This window comes from Mustela nigripes, chromosome X (genome assembly GCF_022355385.1).
Source record: "Mustela nigripes isolate SB6536 chromosome X, MUSNIG.SB6536, whole genome shotgun sequence".
Taxonomy (NCBI): Eukaryota; Metazoa; Chordata; class Mammalia; order Carnivora; family Mustelidae; genus Mustela; species Mustela nigripes.
The window spans coordinates 65,796,252-65,805,892 of NC_081575.1; the positions used below are offsets into that span (position 1 = coordinate 65,796,252).

A 9,641-nucleotide genomic window follows, 5' to 3' on the forward strand; every position below is an offset into this window, starting at 1 on the left:
AGCGAAATAAGTCAATCAGAGAAAGACAATTATCATATGATCTCCCTGATATGAGGAAGTGGAGAGGCAATGTGGGGGAGCTTGGGGGGTAGGAAGGGAATAAATGAAACAAGATGGGATCAGGAGGGAGACAAGCCATAAGAGACTCTTAATCTCACAAAACAAACTGAGGGTCGAAGGGGGGAGGGGGATAGGGAGATGGTGGTTGGCTTATGGACATTGGGGAGGGTATGTGCTATAGTGAGTGCTGTGAAGTGTGCAAACCTGGCGATTCACAGACCTGTACCCCTGGGGCTAATAATACATTACATATTAATAAAAAAAATTTTTTTTAAACTGTGAGACATGGTGAAAGATTGTTTCAAGGGAAATTTATAGCCTCAAATACTTCTAAAAGAAAAGGGGGTGAAAATGAGGTTAGTATCCAGGCTAAGAATACAGTAAGAACAATAAGAAAAAGGAAAAGGAGGTATTAAAGGGAAAAGCATTAGTTCATGAAATAGAAAACAAAGACATATTAAAGATCAATAAAACCCCACATTTGTTTCTTTTACAAAACTAATAAAGGTGTCTGGGTGGCTCAGTCAGTTAAGCATTCAACTCTTGGTCGCCTCTGGTCATGATCTCAGGGTCGTGAGAAGTTGCAGAGTCTGCTCGGGATTCTCAGCCTCTGCTGCTGCTCGGACTCATGCTCTCTCTCAAATAAATAAATTCTTAAAAATAATAGACAAATGTTTGGCTGATTCATCAATATAAAAAAGGGTACATAGTAATAATACAGAAAAAGAGGGAACATAAAAACACAAAGATTAGGAATAGTAATAATTCATGCCAGTATTATTATAAACTAAGAGGAAATAGACAAATTCTTACAAAAATGTAACAAAAAACTGACAAACATAGCTCATAAGACATAAAACATTAAGATAATTTAAGTAGTTATTCAAATTTTCCTCAATACCCCACTATATGCTTTCTACCAGAAATGCAATTTAAATAAAAATGCATAGGTAAGTTATATTATGCAACCACTATTCAAAGGAAAGTTGGGATGGCTATATTAAATCAAAAAGTAGATTTCAGAAGAAGGAATATGTTCAGGATAAAGAGAGGGCATTACACAGTGACAAGGAGGGCAATTTACCAAGAAGACAAAACAACACCTGAAACAAAAACTGACAGATTGCAAGGAGACACAGACAAATCCACAATTGTATTTGGAGATTTTAATACTTTTAAGAATTAACAGAAGAATTAGCTAGAAATTTAATAAGAATAAATCTAAACAACACTAGAATCAACTTATAATAACTGACATTTGTAGAACATTATACCCATTAAAAGTAGAATTCATATTCCTTAAAATTTCACATGAAATGTTCACCATGATAAGCTATATCCTAATTCCAAAATAAACTAAAACACTGGCTACTTTCACTTATCAATATAAATTTAAATTTAAATGTCCTCCCTGTCTCTTCATGGCTGAGTATCTCATTTTTTTAAAGATTTTATTTATTTATTTGGCAGAGATACAGGGAGAGAGGAAACACAGGCAGTGGAAGTGGAAGAGGGAGAAGCAGACTCCCCACTGAGCAGGGAGCCTGATACAGGGCTCAATCCCAGGACCCTGGGATCATGACCTGAGCTGAAGGCAGACACTTAACGACTGAGCCACCCAGGTGCCCCTCATTTCTTTTTGTCCCTGGATAACATTCCATTTTATGGATGAATCTCACTTTAACCATTCACCTGTTATGGGACGTCTTGGTTGTTTCCAGTTTGGGGCCACTATTAATACAGCTGGTATAAATATTCATGTGCACATTTTTGTGTAATCATAAGTTTTCACTCATTTGGATAAGTGCCTAGAAGGGCAATTGCTGTACGACATGGTAAGTCTATGTTTAGCTTTGTAAGAAACTGCCAAACCCTCTTTCAAAGTGACTGCCATTTTACATTCCCCCCAGAATGAGTTCCTCTTGCTCCAAATCTTTGACAATAGTTGGTATTGCTAGTATTTAGGAATTTAGCCATTCTAAGAGATATGTAATGATATCTCACTGTTGTTTTAATTTGCAATTCCCTAATGACATGATAGTTAGCATTTTCTCATACATTTTCCATATGTATATTTTCTGTGGTAAGATGTACCGATTTTTTCCCCATTTTAAAATCAGGTTACTGTTGAGATTTAAGAATTCCTTGTACATTTTGGATAAGAATCCTTTATCTGATATATCTTTTGCAAATATTTTCTCCCAGTCTGTGGTTAACTGCTCATTCTCTTGACAGTGTCTTTTGCAGGGCAGAAATTTTTAATTAAAAAAAAATCCACTTTATCACTTTCTTTCATGGATTATGCCTTTGGCACTGTATCTTAAGAAGCCACTGTCAAACCCAAGGTTAACTAGATTTTCTTCTATGTTCTAGAATTTTCATACTTTTGCATTTTACATACAGGTCTATGATGCATTTTAGGTAAATTTTTGTGGAGCATATAAGGTCTGTGTGTAGCTCCTAGTCAAGGCTTACCATACCTCGCCTGGGTGTCAGCATTTCTTCTGCCCTCCCGTTCCAAGTTGGAAAAATCAAATTCCTGGTGAGTACAGCCAAGAGTCTGACAGCTCTTTTTCCTCATCCAGTTCCTATTGATAGGGCGGATATTTTACTCCAGGCATGGCAGGTCTAGAACCCTGGAATCCTGACTTCTCACCCTTGCTCCAGCTTTTTCATGGGGCAGAGGTTCCACAGAGGGAGAGAAAAAGCCAAGAGACTACCACTTCACCCAGAACACATAGTAGTTTTTCAGAGAGTTTTTCAGGGGCAGAGACAGTCCATAAGAAAAGTGAGCTCCAAGCTATACCCAAAGCAAATGACTGAGCGTGTAGGAGGTTCAAGTCTAAAGGGCACTCTTGGCAAATGACTATTTGAGAGTGTAGGAAGTTCGAGTCTAAGAGACACTCTTAAAATAATTAGTTTCAGGATACCTGGGTGGCTCAGTCAGTTAAGTGTCTGCCTTTGGCTCTGGTCATGATTCCAGTGTCCTAGGTTGGAGTCTCGAGTCTGGCTCCCTGCTCAGTGGGGAGTCTGCTTCTACCTCTGCCTGCTGCTCCCCCTGCTTATAATCTCTCACTTGCTTGCTCTCTGACAAATAAATAAATAAAATCTTTTTAAAAAATCAGTTTCTCCCATTTAAGAGCAAGAGGTTATACCATAAGCTGGCTAATTTGCCAGAGAAACCAGGGAAAAATACATCTAAAAAGAACTTCTCTGGGAGTAGAATAAACTACAAAGATTGGCTTCAAACTATACCTTCGTGAATTTAATTAAATCAGACTGCCAAGCAATTTATTCTTCAGAGCATTGTTGAAAACATTGTTAACAGTTGGATGGTAATTAGTGGAGACTAATAGGGGAAGTATAATAAAGCAGATAATTGAAAAGAGAGGTCAGAAAAAGAGTTAAAGAGCACTGCTACACTGTCTGTGATCCCAGGATGACTATGCACATGCTCAAGTCTTCCCCCTCTGAAGAACAACACCCAGTGCTTCACAGCACAAGCAAATAGACTTTACTAAAACAGCAAGCCACAAAACAACAATAGCCAAGTAAACAAGAATAAAAATGAGTCTTGGAGAGGGTTAGAAATTAGGATCCAGTCTTCAACATATTATCTAAAATGTCCAGTTTTCACACACAAAAAAATGAGATATTCAAGGAAATAAGAACAAGTAACCTATAAATGGGGGGGAGTAGATAAGAAAAACTGTGAAAGAGAGCAGATGACATATTTAAGAGACAAAGGTTTTAGGTAACCATTAGTTCAAAAAAATCACTTCAAAGCACTAAAGGAAGCTATACCTAAATAAAGGAAGGAGAGTATGTTATGAAAAACTATATACCAACAAATTGGAAACCTAGAAGAAATGGATAAATTCCTAATAACATACAAACTACCAAAACTGAAGCAGGAAGAAATAGAAAATTTGAACAGACCAATAACCAGCAAAGAAATTTAATTGATAATCTAAAAACTCCTGACAAAGAAAAGTCCATGACCAGATGGCTTTACAAGCAAATTCTACCAAACATTTAAAGAAGAGTTAATACCTATTTTTCTCAAACTATTTCAAAACATAGAAAAAGAAGGAAAGCTTCCAAATTCATTTCATAAGGCCAGCATTACCCTCATACCAAAACCAGATAAGAGACACCACAAAAAAAGAGAGAGATAAAGAAAGAACTATAGACCAATATCCCTGTACATGGATGCAAAAATTCTCAGTAAAATACTAGCAAATGAAATAGAACAATGCTTTTTTTTTTTAATCACCACAATTAAGGGGGATTTATTCCTGTAATGCAAGCATGGTTCAATATTCACAAATCATCAATGTAATGCATCACAACAAGAAGAGAGGATAAGAACCATATGATCATTTCAATAGGTTCAGGAAATGGTACAACATTCATTCATTCATGATAAAAAAAAATAGGTACAGAAAAAGTACATTCATTCATGATAAAAAAGCCTCAACCAAGTAGGTTTTAGAGGGCATAAACCTCAACATAGTAAAGGCCATATATGAAAAACCCACAACTAATATCCTCAATGGGGAAAAACTGAAAGCTTTTCCCTCTGTGGTCAGGAACAAGATGGGGATGTCCACCCTCACCACTTTTATTCAACATTGAACTAGCCCCATCAATCAGACAACACAAAGAAATAGAAGGCATCCAAATTGTCAAGGAAGAAGTAAAACTTTCACTATTTGCAGATGACATGAGACTACACATAGAAAACCTGAAAGATTTGACCAAAAAACTGCTAGAACTGATGAACAAATTTAGCAAAGCTACAGGATACAAAATCAATGCACAGAAATCTATTGCATTTCTATACACCAATAATGAAGCAACAGAAAGAGACATCATGGACTCAATCCCATTTACAACTGCACCCAAAATAATAATAAGATACTTAGGAATAAACCTAACCAAAGAGGTAAAAGACCTGTACTTTGGAAACTATAGGACACAGATTAAAAAATGTAAAGGTGACACAGAGAAATGGAAAAACACTGGATGCTCATGGATTAGAAGAATATTGTCTATATTACCCAAAGCAATCTACACATTTAATGGAATCCCTATCAAAATACCAACAGCATTTTTCACAGAGCTCAACGAACAATCCTAAAATTTGTATGGAGCCACAAAGACCCAAAGCAACCTTGAAAAAGAAAAGCAAAGCTGGAGGCAACACAATTCCAGACTTCAAGTTACATTGCCAAGCTGTAGCAATCAAGATAGTATGGAACTGGAACAAAAATAAACACATAGCTCAATAGAACAGAATAGAAAACCCAGAAATGCATCCACAACTACATGGTCAATTAATCTCCAACAAAGCAGGAAAGAATATCCAATGGAAAAAAGACAGTGTCTTCAACAAATGGTTTTGAGAAAACTGGATAGCACCATGCAAAAGAATGAACACTTTATTACACCATATAAAAAATAAATTCAAAATGGACTGAAGACCTAAATGTAAGACAGGAAATCATTAAAATCCTAGTGGAGAACACAGGCAGTAACCTCTTTGATATTGGCCATAGAAACCTCTTACTAGATATGTCTCCTGAGGCAAGGGAAATAAAAGCAAAAATAAACTATTGGGACTTGATCAAAATAAAAAGCTTCTGCACAGCAAAGGAAACAATCAACTAAACTAAAAGGCAGCCTATGGAATGGGAGAAGATATTTGCAAATGACATATCTGATAAATGGTTACTATACAAAATCTATAAAGAACTTATAAAACTCAACACCAAAAAAAAAAAATTGAATAATCCTGTTTAAAAAATGGCAGAAGGGGGGCGCCTGGGTGGCTCAGTCAGTCAAGCATCTGCCTTAAGGCTCAGGTCACGATCCTAGAGTCCTGGGATTGAGCCCCACATTGGGTTCACTGCTCAGCAGCGAGTCTGCTTCTTCCTCTGTAAATGAAAACTATAATGAGATATCACCTCACCTCACATGTGTCAGAATGGCTAAAATCAACAACACAAGAAACAACAGGTGTTGGTGAGGCTGTGGAAAAAGGGGAACACTCCTGCAGCATTGGTGGGGATGCAAACTAGTATAACTGCTCTGAAAACAGTATGGAGTTTCCTCAAAAAGTTAAAAATAGAACTACCCTATGATCTAGCAACTGGTCTACTTACCTGAAGAATACAAAAATACTAATTTGAAGGGATACATGCACCCTGGTGTTTATAGCAGCATTATGAATGAAAGACCCTCGATCCGCACCCAAGAAGCAGACACCAAGCCACCACTGGATGCAAGTTGCAAGAGGTTTATTGGTTACACAGGCGCCTGCGGACGCATCAGCCTTTGTGGGCTGAGCGCGCCGGGCTAAGTTAGGGAGCAGATTATATAGGGCAAGGTTGGGGTGGCGGGAAGCGAGCTTACAGAAGCAGATGCTTGGTTACAGGGATCTGATTGGTTAACTTAAATCAAGCATTGTCAGGCACTGGGTTTAAGGGAAGGACACAACGGTTTGTTCTGGTGGGCCTTGGCTCAGCACTCTGGAAAGTCCCAGGTACACTCTATTCCTCATTTGTCTTTTCTTTTGACAGACCAGGTGATCACAGACAATAGACATCCTGGTATGTGTTGCCATCCAGCTATGGGAACAATCAAGCCTTCAGCAAGGGGATAGGGGGTGCTTTGGGGACATCAGGTTACTTAAACAAGCCTTTAGCAAGGGGAGAGGGGTCTTTCATTCCCCCCTTTTTCTTTATCATGGATAGAATCTTATATCCATTCGCTTTGTTTATGAAGCAAGTCAGTTTGAGAGCCGGTCTGTTTAATTAGTTGATATTGCTGGGTCAGTACCATTGTCCGGATTACTGATAAGCGATTTTTTACAAACTGTAAGAGTTTATTTAAGATACAAGGGCCGATTGAAAATTGGGCTATTGATAAGGTAATTTCTTTGTTGTAATCTTAAGGACATTTGCAAACCAAGGGAGGCTCCTGTCTTGCAGGATTGTGATCTCAGCAAGTCAACTATTTATCATTTTATGGCAGTCAGGGGTGCCTGAGGAATGCTACACATATGGAGGGGAGCGGATGGAAGGGGGGGCGGTGCAAGGCGCCAGCTCTTGCTTTGTCCTCAGCCAGCCTCCTGCTCCTTCATTCCCCCCTGAACAATCTTGACCCTTAAATTTTTAAGGTGGTTGAAGGTGGAAGGTTTCATCTTCTATAACTTCTTTGTGCTGAATAGGGGCATAGAGCTGTCCCTACCTACTGGGGTCAATATTGATCAGGGTAGGAATGTATAAGGGAGTTTTGAAAGGTGGAGGCAGTTGAATCCAGCGCTGACAGTAAAGAGGTGTCCTTGCGCGCGACAAGGATCATCTGTCGTGGTGTAGTCATTGTAGCAATGGAGTCTCGGCACCAAGTAGAGAAACATGGAACAAAGCAACATATTAAGGTTAATAAGGCGATAAGAATGAGAAGCCCGAAAAAGAGATTCGGTCATAGTCCTCCTTCAAACCAGGAATTTAACCATTTACTGAGACAGAGAGAGGATCTTGTAGGCCTTAATTTGGGTATTTATATCTTTTATTAGTCCTGTGACATTTTTGTGATAGTCTGAGATGTACACACAACATTCTGTCTTGATAATTGCACATGTGCTACCCTGGGCTGCTGTCAGGACATCTAATTTTGTAGGACTGCCTTGCGTATCTGTGACACTTCGGTATTAAGCTGGGAGATGCTATTTAGTGAATCATTGAGTGCCTTTGTAGTATATTTATTAAGGACTTTTACATGCCATATGACATCCCCTAGTCCCGCAGATGGAACAAAAATGGATGTTAAGTGATCATATCATTTAAAAACAGATCGTGTTCATCTTTGTTTCAAGTTGGGGAGATTAGCAGGAGTTGTAATGGTTTTAGTAATGCGCCCATGATTCCAGGAAAATCCCCTTTCCTTCCAAATAGCTCCATGGGCATGTGGTACCAGGAAGGCATATTTGGAGTCAGTATAAATGTTAATTCTTAGGTTTTGGCAATTGCAAAGTGCGAGTGAGCACTATGGCACACCTAACTTTTCTTCTTCTTTCTATGAAAACTATTTTCATCAGAAAACCAACTGTCATTCGTAATTTTAACAGGGGCATCTTAAACCTGGCCATATAGAATAAGCTAGATTAATAATCTCTGAACATTTTTGCTCTATAGAGAAAGAAGTACAGTGGTCAGCTTCAGGCATACAGGTAACTAGGTTTAAAGTTTGACAAATTTTAAGTTTATTTCTGGCATCTCTGTTAGTGTAGCCCAGTATTTAATAAGTCGGCCTCCATCATCCATTGGTGGCCTTTGGCTACTAAGACAAATCTGGATCTGATGTGACATTATTACAGTTAGGGACTGTCCCATAGTGAGCTTTGAGGCTCTTTTATGAGGGCTGTTTTAGGTTTTGCTAAAGCATCTGTTTGCAATTGCACCTCAACGGAGGTGGCCTTTAGATAAATATGACTAAGGGATGAAACCAATAAGAAGACCTTTGAGTAGTCCAACCTTAACAATATCCTGATTACAGAGGATCATTGTCAAGTGGGAGAAGAGTACGGTATGCTGGTTTTTAGGCAATTTCATTATTCCAGTTGTTTAATCATGTGCTGTGGGGTCTGCTAATATCCCCACAAAATAATAAGATTGACTAAAGAAGCTATTGTACAACTTCTCTGAAGTTTACCTCAAATTGTTTAGCTTAGGTAAACAAACATTTAAAGACAATCAAATCTAGAATTTAACATCCATAAAGGTGTGTTACTAAAACAGAATTTTTCTCTCTAAAATAACCCTCATTTACAGAGATAGCCAAATCAGGACTAATTCACTTATGAAACAAGTTCAGTTTTAACAAACTTGGCCTATTATTTACATAAGCTCAGTAAGAACAATGAGTGTGATCAATAGATCTTTTAGCATCTGCTTTGCTGGAACTTTTAATAAGGAATCTCTAGGTTGAACTTTTGAGTAGCCTCTCTGGGCCAGAAGCCAAGCCCTGTACTGGCCATCAGGCATGCCTGCAATACCTGTCGATTTGGGTGAATTTCTCAGTGGGCGAATTCCTCTTCTGAGACCGCACCTACCAAGGAGTGACATTCTTTACTCACCTGGTGAGGCTGCTGGGAACTCTGTAAGCAAGGTATCAGGCCAACAGTCCCAAGGGGCTTTATGGCTCCAGGTTTTATAAAGTCAATCTTAGTTCCTTTAAACTGTCTGGTCATATCCGAGTCTTTTCAAATATGACATTCCAGCCAAAGCCTTGGTAAAATAACCCGTGTTTCCAATTCTTTCCTGTTACAAGGAGAACAGATTCTTATTGGACTTATGCAAATGACTGATTGTCATGGAAGAATGCTTACTTACTGAGACCTTTTGGTTTCAGAGGGTTCAGATAGAGAGAAAACTTGAATGCTTTGAGCTCTTTTATAAATGAGCACTTTTACATTTCTATAAGTTACAGATAACTAGGAGGAAGTATCCCTAGTCTGGAAGAGCAAACATCAGAGAGAACCAGCAATGTTTAAAGTAAGACAAAACATTAAGAGA

General features: G+C 38.4%; 1 long non-coding RNA gene across 1 annotated transcript in view; it reads right to left on the reverse strand.

Annotated features, from left to right (window-relative positions):
- Nucleotides 1–6,354: 6,354 nt before the first annotated feature.
- LOC132006786 (uncharacterized) overlaps nt 6,355–9,641 on the reverse strand; it is a 126,817-nt gene continuing 123,530 nt past the window's right edge. Inside the window, exon 5 of the long non-coding RNA XR_009401226.1 lies at nt 6,355–9,386. This is a non-coding gene — a long non-coding RNA (uncharacterized LOC132006786). The remainder of the gene's footprint in view (nt 9,387–9,641) is intronic.